General features: G+C 51.3%; 1 protein-coding gene across 3 annotated transcripts in view; it reads left to right on the top strand.

Moving 5' to 3' along the window:
- LOC125718390 (protein phosphatase 1 regulatory subunit 29) overlaps positions 1 to 17,301 on the top strand; it is a 65,411-nt gene that overhangs the window by 1,000 nt on the left and 47,110 nt on the right. The window lies entirely within an intron of this gene.

Genomic DNA, 17,301 nt, shown 5'->3' with positions numbered 1-17,301 from the left:
TGATGCACAATGGCTGATAAAATCTGAACCTTAAATACACCGGCATGTACACCTGTATAACCGTATATACATTTTATTAATGCTAACAGGATAAAACGTAGCGTATGTGTGATTTTTTTACGATCAATATTCGGCTATAGTATGGACGTTACAATTGTTTATTAGTTATAACAATGGCAGACTAAAACAACGTAAATATGGCCCACAAACCCCTTTTTATATAAATATACAGAGTTCAGTTTAATGCCTCAGTAATTTTTCTAAACTTGGTAGCCTATAGGACGCCGGGATAAGCTGATGTCGGCTTGATATCTCATGTGTACCCTGTGGTAAGGTAATCTAGCCGGGGATGCTGGCGTCGGCTTTTAGGTAATACGGGCAAATACGCATGTGATGCGAAATACTGAGACATTTCATTAATCACGATCTGAGGAAACAGTTTGACACGGTAGGGAAACACAGCCCATCAAACTGGAGGGTTTATTTTTATTTTATTTTTATGAAAACGACATTATGTTTCACGGTAATCTCCCGGACTGAGGAGGCCGTGAGCAGGATCTCGGGGTATCTTTTCGGCTCTGGGTTTCATGATCTTACCCGTCAGACCGGAACGGCAGCGGGATCCTGCTTTTGCGTGATCACTGGCAGGACCGCGGCTCCTGGGTGCGACTGTAATAAGAAGCTCAGGTGACAGGCTGCCTTCAGCAGGTGGCTGTGACCAGGCCCACCTGTTACTCCTTTAGTTTTGCATCCCTGCTTGTCAGACGGAGGTGTCAGGCAGTGTGCAGTAATAGGCTCTCTCTTTCTGGACCGTGCTTCGCGTCGCTTTTGACTGAAGGGTCTGTGCTGTTTTATTGACAGCCTAGAGGGACAGGTTACAATTAGAGACTGTCAACGATGTAGAGTGAGGGACTTTATTCTGGTAATAAGAACCCACCAGTGTGTGTGTGTGTGCGTGGGGGGGCTTTGACTCAGGGTACGTGGTCTTAGGAGAGGCAAGGGCAAGGGTCTCTGAAAAGGGGTTCAGGTTTCAAAACCCAACATTTTTATCCTAGTTCAAAATTACATATGAAAAGAAAGGTGTATGCAGGTACTGACTTGGCACATTATTCTGCATGAAGGGTGTAGATTAGAGACGACCACTCTGTAGACCCCTTCCTCTGCTCTTTTCCAGTGTAGCACCCCCCACTCGTTCCCTTTGCAAACCTGAGCCATGTCCTGCAGCTGGATGGTTTCTTGACCACCCCACCCCACACTGGACTCGCCCCTGGTTTGACATGTTCCCTCCTTGTTGCCAGGTCCTGTATACCCCCCCTCCCCCCCCCCGCGCTCCGCACAACTGGCCAGAGGAAAAAGTGGCCTGACTGTGCAGTAGTTGAGTCTACTTTTGTCTTTCTCATGCAGATCACTCATGGGGTGGGAGAGAGAGCATGCACACGCTCCGTCTCTCTCCGCATGTTAGCAGATATCTGCATTATTAATGAAAGAATTAATCTGCCATCGAGGGAGGGTCGAGATGCAGAGAGTTGTTGCGGCCCCGCGGCCGCTGGCCTCGGGGGGGCCGTCACGGCAACCTTCTCATCCCGCAGCAGGTTCCATGGCTGGCTGCTGGGAATCTCCAATTTCCATGTCTCTCAGCCCCCCCCAGCCCCACGGAATGGCGGTGGATTTGTGGGGTGATGCGACTCGCGGCTGGATTACCGGCAACACTGTGTTGCTGCACATTTAATTTGCATGCAGTTGCATGCATTAGTGTAAAACGCATCTAGCCCCCAGTTCACTGTGGGATTTTTATTTTGGGGGGGGGGCATAAGAGGAACCACAATTTATAAAGAGGGGACAACATTGTTAATAGCCAATGATGTTTCGAATCAATGAGTGACAGAGGAGGGGGCACTCCAGGGGTCAATAAGCTTTCAGCTGAGGCCAGTACCCCATGTGGCCCCGCCCCTGGTGCATGGACACTGTCTCTTTGGCAGCCCATGTGCTTCCCTTTTCTCTGCCACTGAGATGAACGTAGGATGCTCATGCAAATGATGGCAGTGTTAGAATAGCGTTAGAGTAGTTGAGAGAGCAGAGTAGGCTCCCAAGCCTTTAAATAATGCTTGGAGGAGCAGTGGCCTTTAACTTCCGCATACGGACCATAGAATGCAGTGCCTCTCATTTGCGCGCGCAGGCAAGGTGATACGCTTTGGTCACGGGGAAGAATGACCAATGATCAAATTATCTGTGGCTGTTTAGCCTCTGGTCCCTCCCTATTGGACAGTAAATAATGTCTTATTACACTTACAGTGGGGCGCGCCTAATTACCCTCATTACAGTAATGAATCAGCAGGGGGCTGACGACACGAGGATGGGCCCTTGAAGTATTTAAGAAGCCTGAGTCTTTCTGAAGCTACTTTATCTCCTTATTTACTCATCTTCACGTCCATTGATGCCTTATCCTTTTCGTTTTTGTTCCTCCTTTCAGCTGCTCTGGCAGCACCTGGCATGCTGTGTTTTGATTGCTTCCTAATTACCAGCAAGGCCAGTATAGTGTTTTTACCCGCAGTGGGAGAGGTGGCTTACTGTAAATGGAATAATGTGCTGTCACTGGCTTTTATGTACTGGGAAGGGAGGTATAATTAACGGCTAATTTTTAAGCCTATTTGTGCTAGTTGCACTCGAGAGGTCACCACATGTTGTGAGAAGAGCACCAACACTGCTCACACCGCCCTCGTGTCTCTATTAATGACACAGAAAGGCATAAGTATCAAGAGCCAGGCTGCGATGGTGCTGTTTGCATCGTTACACAAGTACCCTGACACAGTGATAAAGCTGCCAGCTCCAGATGCATCTCACTGGCAGCTTTAGGCTTCTCACTGCCAGCTTCAGGCATCTCACTGCGAGCTTAAGGCATCTCACTGCCATCTTTAGGTGTCACACTGCAATCTTCAGGTGTCTCACTTCCATGTTCAGGCATCTCACTCCAGCTTCAGACATCTCACTGCCATCTTCCGGCTTCTCACTGCCATTTTCAGGCATCTCACTGCCAGCTTCAAATATCTCACTGCAATATTCAGGTGGTTCACTGCCAGCTTCAGGTATCTCACTGTAAGAATCAGATGTCTCACTGGAATCTTTCGGCGTCTCACTGCCAACTCCAAGCATCTCACTGCTGTGTTCAGGTGTCTCACTGCTATCTTCAGGTGTCTGCTATTTTCAGGTGTCTCACTGTCATCTTCAGGCATCTCACTGCCAACTTCAGACATATCACTGCCATCTTCAGGCATCTCGCTCCAGCTTCAGATGTCTCACTACCATATTCAGGTGTCTCACCGCCATCTTCAGGCATCTCACCACCATCTTCAGGTGTTTCACTGCTGTCTTCCGGCAACTCACTGCCAGCTCCAAACATCTCACTGCCATTTTCAGGTGTCTCATTGCTATCTTCAGGCATTTCACTGCTATCTTCAGGTGGCTCACTTCCAGCTTCAGATGTCTCCCAACCATCTTCAGACATCTCACCACCAGCTTCAGGTATCTAACTGCTAACTTCACATCCTAGATCTAAAAACACTTATTCAGAACATGGTTGCCATGAGGCTGTATGATGAGTAGGTTTCTTTAAATTGTCCATCGTGGAAGAGTTTATATTTATTATATGTACTACAGGCTGACTATCACCCTCTACTGGATATAGTTGCATCCATGCATGCCATTTTGCTAATTCTGGTTTACTATGTTCCATGGTACCCCCACCCACCCAATCAGTGGGCACACTCTTCAAGTCGCTGATGCAGCGGATAAATCTCAACATACGGCATCAAAATATCCTGTACTTTCCCTCCACGATGTCCCGGAGTGGTCTGGGTTAGTCATTACACCTTCTGTGCTAGTTCACCCCTTTCAAAAAAGCCAGGCTTCAGTCTCCATGGGAATGCGGAAGGAGTCCCGGGCGAAAACTGGACTCTGATTGGCTGTGAAGGCTCATTAGAGCAGATGTTAAACGGAGGCGCCGCTGGCGTGCGGACCTGCGATGACAGCTGTGGTGTGGCGGGCGAGCAGCAGCGTGCTTAGCGACGGCGCGCGGGGATACGCCGATGACATCGGCGATAGTAACGCTTTTACCCGCGGCCGCCATGGGAGCGGGGACTGATAGCGGTGACAGAGTCAGGTGCGACGCCGGCGCATTGGCAGGGACATGGGTGGTGTCTGGAGAGGGTAATAAATCTTTGGGCAATGTGGAGCCGGAATGTCTAACTTTAATAGGAAGGGAAGAAGAGCAGTGAGGAAGAAGGTCACAGACACACTAATGCCGACAATAACAGGAGAAAACACGCATAAATATATGGTCCTATTTTATAGAATTTAATAGGTTATTAGGTTAGTACCCAGGGCATGAGCCTGTAAAATAGGTTGTTTTGTGGTTATTAATAGGTTCTTCGTGACACATTTTATAATCTCGCACAGAAGGATATGGCAGTGGTAAGTCAGTGTGATATCTGCCCCGGAACAGATTCCACGTCTGGCTCCTCGGTGATGTAACGCCACAATTCATTTAGAGGGATTTGCCTTCGACTGGATCCCCGACGAATAAATTCGCTGGGCACATGTGAAAATTTCATTCCCAGAGTGTCACTTCTGCCATGACTTCGGGGAGAAGCTGTGCCAGGCTCGTCCTGGATGCCCTCGGCGAAAATGCCCACCTGTGAGCGGCCCGGCTGAAGCCGCGCGCGGTGAGACGCCGCACGCAGCACAGCTACGGGAGACTGCGTTAAGTGGGGGAAACGAGGCATTCCGCTTCATCTTACGAATGTAAATACTGCGCGTATCTCTCCTAGCCAAACCTCTCCATTAGCCAAGATTATGTTAGCTTCTGGCTGCTCTCCAGCCCGCCTAAACGTGCCATTTGTAGCTTTATAAAAAATACAGTTGCTGCTTCAGTGCCCCCTTGCTGTCGCCGTGTTAAACACACTTTTCTGCAGTGTAAGGCTGCTGTTGCTGTGACCCCCAGCCATACGGGCCGCCCTCTCCGTGGCCCTCTTAATTGAGGTAAAACAAAATGGGAGCCATTTGCTTGTGCGTGCTGGGAGGGTTTATTTTTATTGCTCAGCCCCATTCGAGGCTTACAGACAGAGGCTCCGCCGGCCTGTTTTCTAGGCTCTGGCTGCTTGTTTCCATACCCTGAGCATTTCAAACCAGATTCATTATTCATGATCTAATGTGCTGCTTTACTAGCAGATGCACTTTGTCTCTGTATGGGTCTCAGTTCTATGGTGACAGAGAGGAGACCCTCTCGCCTCCGTCCCACACCACAAAGGTGCTTCATGACCCCCCCCCATCCCCGGGCTGTGGCTTTCTCTGCGTCATTACCGCGTAATGGCCTTGACTTGAGCTTATTCTGCGAGGTCACGAGCCAAGAGTACAGGAGGACATAAATAAACTCTGGAAAAGACTGTGAGCCCTTTCACATCTTTATTTTTTATCAGAGCCTGTGTTTTTTTCCAGATGACTTGGGGAAATCCACCCGTGTGAGTTTTCCCGAATAAAGGAACCGTGGTGCACTCGCTTAAAGACCCCTATCTCACCGCATCCGGCCGATGACTGTTTCGAGGCGTGTCGGTTTCTTTGTCCACCGGTTGTGACGGTATCCCTGCTGGACGGAGAAGGCCATTTTAAGATGTTTTCACCGCAGGAAGCCCTCACATCCAGGCAGACATTTCAGCACCATGGACAGCGCACACACTCCCTTACTGCAGCTCCTGTGTGGCTTCAAAACCACAGAGAGCGCCCCCTGGCTTTTGGTCAGTGTACACATTTACATTACATTTATTTAGTAGATGCGTTTAGTCAAAGCTATGTATGAATGATAAAGACAGAGAGCCAATGAGTCAGGCAGTTCCTGGAATCATCAGGCAGTTCCTGGAACCATTAGGGTTAAGGGCCTTGCTCAAGGGACCAGTGGCGAAACCATTCTGCCGACCCTGGGATTTGAACCAGCGACCTTCCAATCATAGTCCTAGTGTACAGAGCCACACACATGCAAAGCGCTGATCCAGGGCTGTGTCTGAAGATCCCCAGGTTGCCTTCTGGTGGTCCAGGGGGCTTAGTGATGTGCCAGGCTCTCTGCAGGAGTTTGCCGTCGCCCTTCTGATGATCTGATGCTGAGCATTTGCTTACGATGTGGAAGGCTCATGTCGTTCGGTACACGGTGGCTGAGCCCCGACTTGGCTTTCCGCGTCCTCCTCCGAAGCAGAGCCCCGAGTGTTATCTCGTTGTTTACAGTCGGCACCGAAGGAACTCGCCAGATCGTTCCAAGACGTCTTCAGTCTTTGCGGAGAGGATCTCAGCAGGGGCCCAGAGCTGCGCGTTTCTGTCGTTTGTTTACGTGGGTAGAAATCAAAAGCTGCGAATCAAATTTGAAGTATATCTTGATGGCCCAAAATGAGCCAGGGTTCTGTCTTCGCTGGTGTCGCATTAACATTCACACCCACAACCAGATGCTGCGCTTCTTACCTTAAAGGTCACTGCACTTTTTTTCCCAGCTCTTAACCTGGAAATGAAAACTTTAGCCAATCGGGGAGTGTGTGACACGTGTGGCGGACCCCGTGCGGGGCTCACCTCCCTCACGCTGGGATAGCGCTTTCGGGGGAAGTCTCCGTGCTCGCGGTACTTTACGCTCAATTTTACGGCCCCATGTCTCCAGGGGGTCCGTAGTAAAAACTGCAGCATAAACCCATCCAGCGGAAGGCTGCTGTTTGCTCTGCGGATCAGAATTAACGTTAAGGTTCATTAATGCTGTGTGCGAGGTGTGCAGCCCCCCGCTGGTAACGGGTTCGAGTTGGGCCTAGTTTTTAATTAAAATGCCCCTCGGAGCTTTATTGATGGAGAACAAATCCATTAACTCAGATCCAGTCAGGGGGTTTGGCAGCATGGCACCGGGGGGGGGGGGGGGCTGCCTTCTTTTGGGGAGCTATATCTGATTCACGGGTGGATGGTGGATTGGAGCAGACACACCCCTCACTTCTTCGTCAGATCTCTCATCTGCAGTGATGATGTCAACCCCGATGCACTCCTCGAGGTGCTGGGGGGGGGTGGGGATTACTCACCGCTCAGGCGGGACTCGTGCTTGGGCCGTTGCCCTTCTGCGTGTGTGGGGAGCATCGCCGTCCGCTGAAACGCAACCAGGTCTGAAAAAACAGCTGTGGTTGGCTTTCCGCACCCACTGACTGCGGTAACGCCTGCGGCTGCACTTATGGCTGCATGCGACGGATGCATCTTAATCGCATAGGTGTCAGATCATGTTGTTCTTAGTGGGTGGGCAGGAGGGCATGTTCTCTAGAAAGTATTTTATCATCTAATCTATATTTCAGCTGTCAAAATGTATTGTCTTTGAAAATATTTTTCATACATTCCTTTGTGTAAGGGGTTGAAAAGTAAATAACCTCCCTCTGAGCCTGATGCTGACTACATGCATTCTAAAGTATCTGAATGCATTTCAGTTTGTTCTAATTCAGTCGACATGACAACGTGGGTGAAGAAGCAGTGACCGGGCCTTTGGTCTGAATGCGTGTTGTATGGGCGGCTACCATTAATGACGTAACTTTTGGCCAATCAAGAGGGTCGCACAGGGCACCTGGGCCAGAGGAATACACAGACAGAGCCCCTCCCTTCAGCTGTGCTCAGGATCCACTGGTGGGGGCCGTCATGTACCATAAATCAGGATAATTATTTAACGGCTTGCTTCTTCACACCCACTTATCACACTGACCGTGTGCCCCTCACTGCCGCTGAGAGATATGATGTCACTTCCTCTTCACACCCTATTCATGGGGCCGACCCCCCCCCCCCCCCTCCCCTTCCCACTGTGACAGTGGCACAGACACCTCCCGGGTTAACGAGCGGACGCGCCGCTGCTGGCTCGCTTCCGGAACATCGGCTCGAACATCCCGGAGTGCCGGCAGATGGAGTGAAAATAGAGGAGGTGTGTGGAAGAGAGGAGAGACTTAGTGCAGAGAGGTATAGGGGGCAGGGTCTGTGTGTGTGTGGGGGGATCATGCCCTGAAGAGGGGGATGGGGGGTGAAGACATGACAGTAAACAGCACAGAGGCTGTCAGAGCCATCCTGGGGGGGCGCCAGGGAGCAGCTTACAGGATGCGTGACTCACCGCGAGGGAAACGTGGGCAGTGTGTGCCGCTCTCACTTGTCTCTGAAGCAGGGGGAACGGGAGGCGGAAGAGGCAGTGAGCAGGTGCGCCAGTGCCCGGCCCGCAGAGAGCGGCCTCCCTCACCATTTTCCCGCTGTGTGCGGACAGCAGCTGCAGCGCCCCCTGCTGTCCCTACCACAACATGGCACACGCCGATCCCTTCGGGCTCACTGTGAGACCTTGCCCTGTGCCTCGCTGCCACCATGCTGGATGAGTGGGTGTGTCATTGGCTGGCGTCTGACATCATCTCGGAGGGCGGGCGGGTTTTGTTTACCTGGGCAGCCCGTGGAGAGGTCTGCCTGTGCCTGTGGTCACAGACCACACCCCCGCAGGAGAATCATGCGGTCAACATCCTGTAAGACCGCAGCACTCTCTCACTTTCTCTCGCTCGCTCTCTCCCTTTCCCTCCCTCTCTCGCTCTCCCTTTCTCTCTCTCTCTCTTCTGCTCTCTCTCTCGTGCCTGTGCTTGTCTGTCGTCCATCCCTGCCTCTCCTTCCTCTTCTTTTTTACCTACTTCCCTCCTATTCCAAATGATCATCAAGCAGATGATCTGTTGCGTTTGCTTGCCGGAGACAGCTGACGGCCAGCTCTCCTCCGTAAACAGTGGGATTCCGTCCCTGTCACCATGGCGTTCCGTGACTCTCACATCGCTGCTCTAATGACTGCATCTCAGGTATCATTATTGACATTCAGAAATGCTCGGAAATCGACCCCCACGGGGAGGATGTGCGCAGAGTCGACACAATCCTCCTATCCCACCAACATTCCTTGATTAAAGGGACATGGTAGCTTTGGAATCATGTCACATGTGATTTGGCTGCATGTTGGTCACGGGGAAAACACCATCGGACCTTATGTTTTACGATGGTGAGTTATGGGTTTGGAGGGCATTCTGACAACAGAGGGAGGGGGGTCCTGACATACACCAGGCAGTCATCCCCCTTTGACACACTGTAACTGAGGTCCATGGTGTCTTCGGCATGTAGAAAATCCCCCTGGCTCACTGCCGCTCAGTGCGCTAACACTCACAGGCATGGCGATTAGCGTTTCTGCTGACCGGCGCCACCCGCAGGAGAGCCGCTGCGTGGGAGGACCATGAGCAGGAGCCGGCTGCCGCCCTCGCCAAAAGCTGATTGGGCAGGACACGCCTAGCCTCCCAAAAGGGAGATGGGAGCCGGCCAGGGCGGGACAAGATCGAGGTCAGCAGAAATGAGACATGGCTGTTTATTAAAGGCTCGTGCCAACAGACACGCACACAATTGGGAGGGGGCAGGGCATTCAGGCTGGGGTGCTTCAGTTAATGGGGGGAAAGGCAGCTTAAAGCCAAGCAGACAGTGAACTGCATCAGGAATGGAGGGGGGTGCATTTAAAATACACAGACACACATACACACACATATACACACATAAACAGATACACTACACACACACACCCAGATACACACACAGATGCCCTACGCACACACATATACACACACACACAGATATACACAGACACACACATATACACACACACAGACACACACACACAGATATACACAGACACACACATATACACACACACACAGACACACACACAGATATACGCAGACACACACGCACACACATATACACACATAAACAGATACACTACACACACACACATACACACACACACACACACACACACACACACACACACTCACATATACGTAGCTACGAGCCACTCAGCTCCTTGCTGGGACGCCTGCTCACATGTCAGAGTAGGAAACTGCCACCCAGTTAAGTATTCTGGTGTGAGGACTCACAGGATGAGGTGTGTGTGAGTCACGTTCGGGCTGAGATGCGTCTCCCCTGCCTCGCCTCCTCCCCCCCCCCCACCCCCACCCGCCCGCCGGTGGACTCCGTGGGGGTAATGGGGAGGACGGTGACAGCAGATATGTCTTACTGATCCTGGTTACAGTCACACTTCTGGATTGGTCCTTTTTGCTGCAGGGCCTCAGTCCTCGTTAGTGAGCTGCCTCACCCGGCATTCGCTGGCCGCTACGGGACTGCACAGGGAATTCCGTGGGAAGCAGAGTGGTTAATGACCCAGAGCCATGTCAACGTGAGGAGAGCTGCTGTCTGTGGGCTGAGGGAGCCCCCCACACGGTGGTGGTATGTGTGTGTGTGTAGGGAGGTGCTTCCTGGTCTTGTTCTAGGCGCGGCCGGAACGCGGAAGCCCGCCTCTGAGAAGTCTGGGCTCGCATGATTGCACTGCGATTGCCATAAGTGAAGCAGTGAAGCATGACTACTTATCACTGTAGCCCGCAGCTCATATAGGAGGGATGAAGATCCACCACGACTCCGGGAAATGATTCCACTACGTAACTTATCCACCAAATTTAACCATGATTATGAAACTCTTGCGTGCTTTCCTTTCCACTTAGCTCTCCGGCCGTAAATGTTTTTAAATGTCGCTATACGATTTTCAGACCAATGTGCTTTTTTGATCACCCTTGCCCCATCCAGCCCAGGACCTCCCATGCATTCACAGCTGTCCACAAATGTGCCTGTTTAGAAATTAAGGATGGGCAGGCGCCTCTGAGGGCCGTAATTAAATGTTCTTTGGTGCCGCGGCCTGTTGGAGATCCATGCGGGAAGCTACTAATTGGGTGTGAGAGAGTGAAGCCCGGGGAAAGGGCCGGTGGGGATGGATGCAGGAAGGTGACGGACGGTGAGCGGGATGAGAGCGTCGGCCGGAATGCAGGCCCCAGGCCCCAGGCCGCGGCCGTGGCAGCTGGTGGGCCGTGCTGTCTCTACCGCGGTCAGATGGCGTAATCCCTCAGCAATTACCCTCGCCACAGTGCTCCCCCGCCGGCTAGCTGGCACCGTGCCCGGCACGCCTCGGCACACGGTGGGCACACATGCCGGTGCATTCGCCCATTTCGAGAGAGAGCAGTGTGGTCGGACGCAGTCACCTTGGTTTTTATTTAGTGACCGTGTCTGTGCCTCGGCCCGGGATTGGCCTCTTGGTGTGACTTAGTAGTGATTCTCACAACTTCCTGACTATGTTAATATGGGATCCAAATTTGGATTAAGGTTCCGGCACCAAATTCCTGTGAAGCGGAATCAGATGCCGAGTAGTGAAGTGTGCTCTTCATCAGGTGTCCATACGAATCTGGCAGTACTGGAATTCAACTCGTAAAATTGCGTTGAGCCAGTGAAGCCCACTGGAAGTCCTTTCTAGGTGCATTCTGGGTTCTTTAAATGCCATGTGTTTTAGGCTTTGGCAGGAGATTGTAGAGGGGCTGCTAATTCAGGTGCGCTTTAACTCCTGTCCCCCTTCGCAAATCGGATCTCTGCGAGCAGCACTGAGTTCACTGTCTGCTCCGTTAACAAGCGGTGCTGAAAATTGGTGTAACTGTGAACTGCAGCGATTAGGTGAATCTGTTTGCGGTAACAGGCAATTTGCACGGAAAGCACGAGTCAGCTGCATGTTGCCGGAGCGCAGGTGAACCAGAAACAAGAGCAGATATTTGGCTGTGAGCAATGGGCCAAGACGGGCTGTGTGTAGCACAGTGGATCACTCGGTGTAGAGATATTTGGTCTTGTAAGCTATTTCAGATCCTGAAAATTCCCCGTACAGGTGAGCTGATCTGGAGACCATGTGGTTGCACGCTTTGCCCCTTAGAGTGACGTTGTACGGTGTAAATAAGCTGAACTTACCTCCGAAGGCCACCTCTTCTCTCATAATTTTGTCACCCGTGACCCTGGCCAGGATAAGCACTTAGAAGACATATTACTTTAAGTCCCCACGTCCCCCAACCCCACTAGTGTAGGGACCGTTTGTGACTAAACCCAAAGCATGTTTGAGTGCTAGTAAACCCTGCTGCTGATAATACTGTATGAATGCTGGAAGTACTGGATGACAGCATGACGGCCTGTGCAGAAGGTTCTGTTTTTGCTGTGCGGGATTTCTCCAGGGACTCTCGGAGATGCAAATTGGTGCGTCTAAATCGCCCGCAGTGTGTGAATTGGTTCCCCGTGACGGGCTGGCACCCCATCCAGGGTGTCCCCTGTGCTCGGAGCAGTCTGGGACAGGCTCTCCATGACCTCCATGAGCTAGATAAGCGGTTTAAAAGATTAAAAAGAAGAATGGGTGGGTAATTACGTGACTCTTTTTTTTCCTTTGTCGAGGCGCGGAAATTCATCTCGCCGTGGCTGTAGACGCCGTAAATCTCTGTGCCTGAGATCAGTCCAGAGAATTGAACATTGATCTGAGACTTGTGGGGTGATATGGGGGCTTTCAAGGGACACGTCCGTCCAGAAAGGACATCGCTTAATAGCGGGTTACGCTGCCGAGTCTGTCCTTCATGCACATTCCTCATCTCAGGCAAACGCCGCCCGCCTCTCTCGTGTCACTAAACCGCTTCTCCCTGCTGTGAAACGGTCTTCTGCGTGCAGCTCCGCGGGCTTGACAGGATCCTCCATATTTGTGAGTCGTGATGATTGTCGGTCGCCGTGCGTGTTTATGTGTCATTATTTGCACTGAGAACACAGAGGTAGCCTGCCGGTACGCCCTTCCTCTCAGCAGGTTTATCGCACAAACAGCAGTTAACACCCCGCACGTCGGCCACAAGCATATGGCCGCCGTGCTCACAGAAACATCGCATGGACCGGAGGGGCTAAATGTGGTGCGTGGCGTGTGGCCACGTGGGCTACAGAGACTCCCACACAGAGACCTGTTTAGAAGCATCCTGGCAGGGGTGGGGCAACTTCTCAGCTGGTGCCAAGGAAGGCAGGTGGCACTATGTGCGTGACACATCCCCCACGGACTCTGGCCACCTTCTACTGAACATGGATGTGAATATGAAGGAAGAGCTATGAAGGCTGAGTACCGAGGAGCGGTTCAAACGTGATCTGTGAATCAGGAGGGCATGAGGGCCAAGTACAGGGGAAAGGATCGAATATGGTCTGTGAAAGAGGAGGGTGTGAGGGCTGGGTACCGAGGAGTGGATTGGACATGGCCTGTGAAAGAGGAGACTGTGAGGGCTGGGTACCGAGGAGTGGATCGGACATGGTCTGTGAAAGAGGAGACTGTGAGGGCTGGGTACCGAGGACTGGATCGGACATGGCCTGTGAAAGAAGAGACTGTGAGGGCTGGGTACCGAGGAGTGGATCGGACATGGTCTGTGAAAGAGGAGACTGTGAGGGCTGGGTACCGAGGAGTGGATCGGACATGGTCTGTGAAAGAGGAGACTGTGAGGGCTGGGTACCGAGGAGTGGATCGGACATGGTCTGTGAAAGAGGAGACTGTGAGGGCTGGGTACCGAGGAGTGGATCGGACATGGCCTGTGAAAGAAGAGACTGTGAGGGATGGGTCCTGAGGAGCAGATCAGATGCGATCTGTGAAAGTGGAGGCCGTGAGGGCTGGTTACCAAGGGTTGGATCAAACACAGTCTGTAAAAGACGAGGCTATGGGGGATGGCTCCCAAGAAATGGATCCAATGTGGTCTGTGAAAGATGAGGATATTAGGGCTGAGTACTGATGAGAGGATTGAAGCAGTCTGTGAAAGAGAAGGGCATGAGGGCAGGGTTCCGAGGTCCAGGCAATGATAGCCAGGGGCTTTTAGGACACTTCAAGGTGTCAGCCTTTCATGGTCCTCATGCGTCCCAGTAAAAGCACACTGGTAGAAAGTCATCCCCAGGACCACACTTTGTACCCACATTTTGCTGTATGTTGGATGTCTAACATAGCTTTCATGTTCACTGTGAAGAATACGAAGTGAAGTGGGGCTCATTTCTTTCATTGAGGTGGAGAAAAATAGCCTTTTCTCTTACCAGAGAAGAGCCTCCAGCCTGGACCCCCCTCTGATTTGTGCAGGGTGTCATGATGATCCCTCCGAGGGCCGAGCTGGCCCAGGATCGAAACTCTCAGTCCTCTGCATCTGATGCCCCTGCCTCTCTGTCCATGAAGCCATGGTCGCTCTTCCCCCTCCCACACATTCGAGGAGAAGCGACGATAATCAAGGGTGCGAATTCTCATCGCCTTGGCACGACGGTAACTGAGCAAAAGTCTACAACGCACAGATGAGAAAGAGAGAAAGAAAGGGAGAAGTGAGAAAGGAAATGCAGAGAGTGGAAGATGGAGAGAGTGACTGTTGCCAGGGACAACGGTGTGGGAGCCTACACAGAGCTCTGCATTCAATTAGGGCCTCATTTTCTCCTTCTAAACCAGGAATCTGACTGTGCGCTGGGGGTCCACGCTTCTCCTTCCCAGAAACACCCCTTTCCAGTCTCTCCCTCCTGCTGCTCTTCACGCTCCAGCATCATCCCTTCACTTGGCATTTAGCATCGCGGTTCCGCCTTTGCACCCCTCCCTCCTTTTCACACCCCGCTTTTCCTTTTGAAAGCCTCCAGCTTTTCTTCTGCTCTCCACCTCTCTAACTCCGAACCTCTGGAGATGTGGTGACGCCTCTTTCCCTCCTCTGTCCCTTGGCACCTTCTTTTTCACAGCTATCAGGGTGTGCTTGCAGAAACATTCAATGCTCGGCCGCATTAACTCTTACCTGCTGGGCCCAAATGAAAACTAGTGTAGAACCACCTGACTCATCCCCTCTTACTCCGCGGGCTCAGTGACCACCTCCCCAAAGCAACCCCCCCCCCCAAAAAAAGAAACCCCTGTGCGATTTTCAAATAGCATTTTAATTAATTTCTCAGTTGGCGCACCTCCTTGGGGGTTAAAGTGAATGTGAAATGTCAGCAATAACACTAACAGCTTGGATTAGAGAGCTTGTGCAGGATAATGTGCAGCATATGTAGGTCATCGATGATGAGAGTGTTTCAATTACGGTTGTCTGCTTCCGGTCTGCTGCATAACCATATTCCCACATCCTGACATTTTCTTCCTTCCTTCCTTCCTTCCTTCCTTCCTTCCTTCCTTTCAATCATTTTGTGAGACAGTCCCTTTCAGGAATCTGGACTTTTCCCATCTGGGTAGGATCTGGGAATGGGATAGGACCCGGTTTCCCAGCATCCACATGGCCTCACGTCCTGATTGGGGGAAGATGAGAAGAAGGAAGAAAGAAAGAGCAGGATTTTCACAGACATGGGAGCTGACAGGTCAAAGAGGTTTGATGTCCAGAAAAACAGGCCTGACTAAGGAGCCATTGAGTATATTAGTTAAAGCATGGCCACAGAGTATTATTTGCACCGGTCCAGCACGTCTTGACAGGATGAATCCAGGGTTACGAAAAAGGTGACGAAAGAAAGGCTCAGATGAATGTATTGCAAAGACCACAAACAAATCACTGCAGTGGTCAATGATGCTCCGCTCCAGTTGTAACGACAGTGGAATAAAACCCAGTGGCTCGTGTTGAGTTTCCCTAGGCGTCAGGGGCTTAGCCGCCTTAGCAGGCTGTCAGGATGGCTCTTTGAGATCAGATGAGGCTTCCCTTGTCGGCCAGCATCCCACAGGTTCCATTCAGTGTCGCGTTTGAGGTCCCGGGGAAACCACTCTCCCATGATGTTTCGATCAAATGCCCAGTTTCCAGTGTGATAAAAATCCGGGATGGTTTCACGGTTTCTCGGCACATTCTGCTGGGTATTACTCCCGGAGGCCTCTGTCCAGTGCGGCAGTGTAACTGAACGTGGTGTGACCAGTGAGTGAGACCTCGTTGAAAGCTTTTTGACATTCCTGCCACTGCACCTTCAGCCCTGGGGAAGACCCCCTTCACTGCTCCTTTCACGATATCCAAGCCTCCCCCGCGGAGCCGGCGGTGGAGGGACCTCTCCTGGGTACAGCAAGTGATTCACATCTAGGCTGTCGCATGTCTTTTTACGTATAGAGGCATCTCACACATTTTAATTTAACAGATACTCCGAGGTGGCATTTAAGAAACAGCTGTGTATCTCATGAATGTTTAGTCTTGATACTCATGGCGACTCATGTGTGACCTTCTGCTTTTTCCATAACAGGGCAAGCAGTTCATGCATGGAAATGTTTCTGAACTCGTGAAACCATCTCCGTTTTCTGAATTTCGTTTATGTCCCTTGTGGTCTTTCACATGAGTCCTGGATGGAGATGTGACCTCCCCCGGATGCTTTGGTCTCACCCACACCATGTCACCATTGCTTGCCTTTGCTTGATGTCATCTCTCCCCTTTCCTGACACTTGTGTCTTCTCACGTGTGATTACAGTAGCTGTAACGTTTTGTTTCTCATTCCTGAGCTACAGTCGGAGCATTAGTTCCAGTTTATGGCTTTTCTGTGCATGACTTCCCTCCTGGGTTTTCGACCTATGATCTTGAATCTCCCATCATGCTCATTTTTGCCTCATCGACCTTAAAGTGCCTACCGGCCTTCAGCATTGGATTTGGAAAATAAAAGCTTATGAAAATAAACTTCTCACCTGGATCCCAGTCTGCCGATGACCTTCCACCTTTACTCTGGGTCTGGTTGACGGTAGACCTGTGGAGGTGTTTAACCTTGTTTAACCTTGTTCCCATTCCTCCCTCCTCGCAGCCAGGTCTGTATTTCCACACGACCTCGTGCTCATTTTATCTCGCCTACAGCTCCATGTCTCCAATGTTCTCAGCCTTTTTCAACATTTGGCCTTTGCTCGTCAGATACACTCAGCCTCAGCCAGTTTGCATCGCCCTACTCTGTCCTGCTGGTACTCTACAGTATATGGGGTCGAATCTGCTTTCTCTTGCCTTGCCATTCAGGTTTATCAGCCACTTTCTTCTGGACGAGGCTTACTGTTAGAGATGCAGGCCTGTGTTAGGGAGCTTTCAGTGGGGTTTAGGATGCTTCTAGCATGTTTCTAGGGCTCTCCCGGAAATCTCATTACATCTGTCATTGAGAGTTTGTGAGACCGGACCAGAGGTGGAGATTTCAGGTCCAGAGAGTACAAATCCAGACCAAGATTTTGTTTCAACCAACCAGTTGAGTATAAAGAGTCACAGTCACAGAGTGCTGAACTGGTTGGTTGAAAGATAATCTTGGTCTGGATTTGTACTCTCTGGACCTGAAACCTCCACCTCTGGTCTTGTCCTGGGGTGGCATGGTGGTGCAGTGGTTATATCAGGGGCTGCACCCAGACGCCAGCGTGACCCAGGTCCAACAGCCATGATGGAAATCTCTAAAGAAAAA

This window comes from Brienomyrus brachyistius, chromosome 22, assembly GCF_023856365.1.
Source record: "Brienomyrus brachyistius isolate T26 chromosome 22, BBRACH_0.4, whole genome shotgun sequence".
Classification (NCBI taxonomy): Eukaryota; Metazoa; Chordata; class Actinopteri; order Osteoglossiformes; family Mormyridae; genus Brienomyrus; species Brienomyrus brachyistius.
The sequence above is the reverse complement of the archived record's forward strand: the minus strand, read 5'-3'. Positions and strand labels throughout refer to the sequence as shown.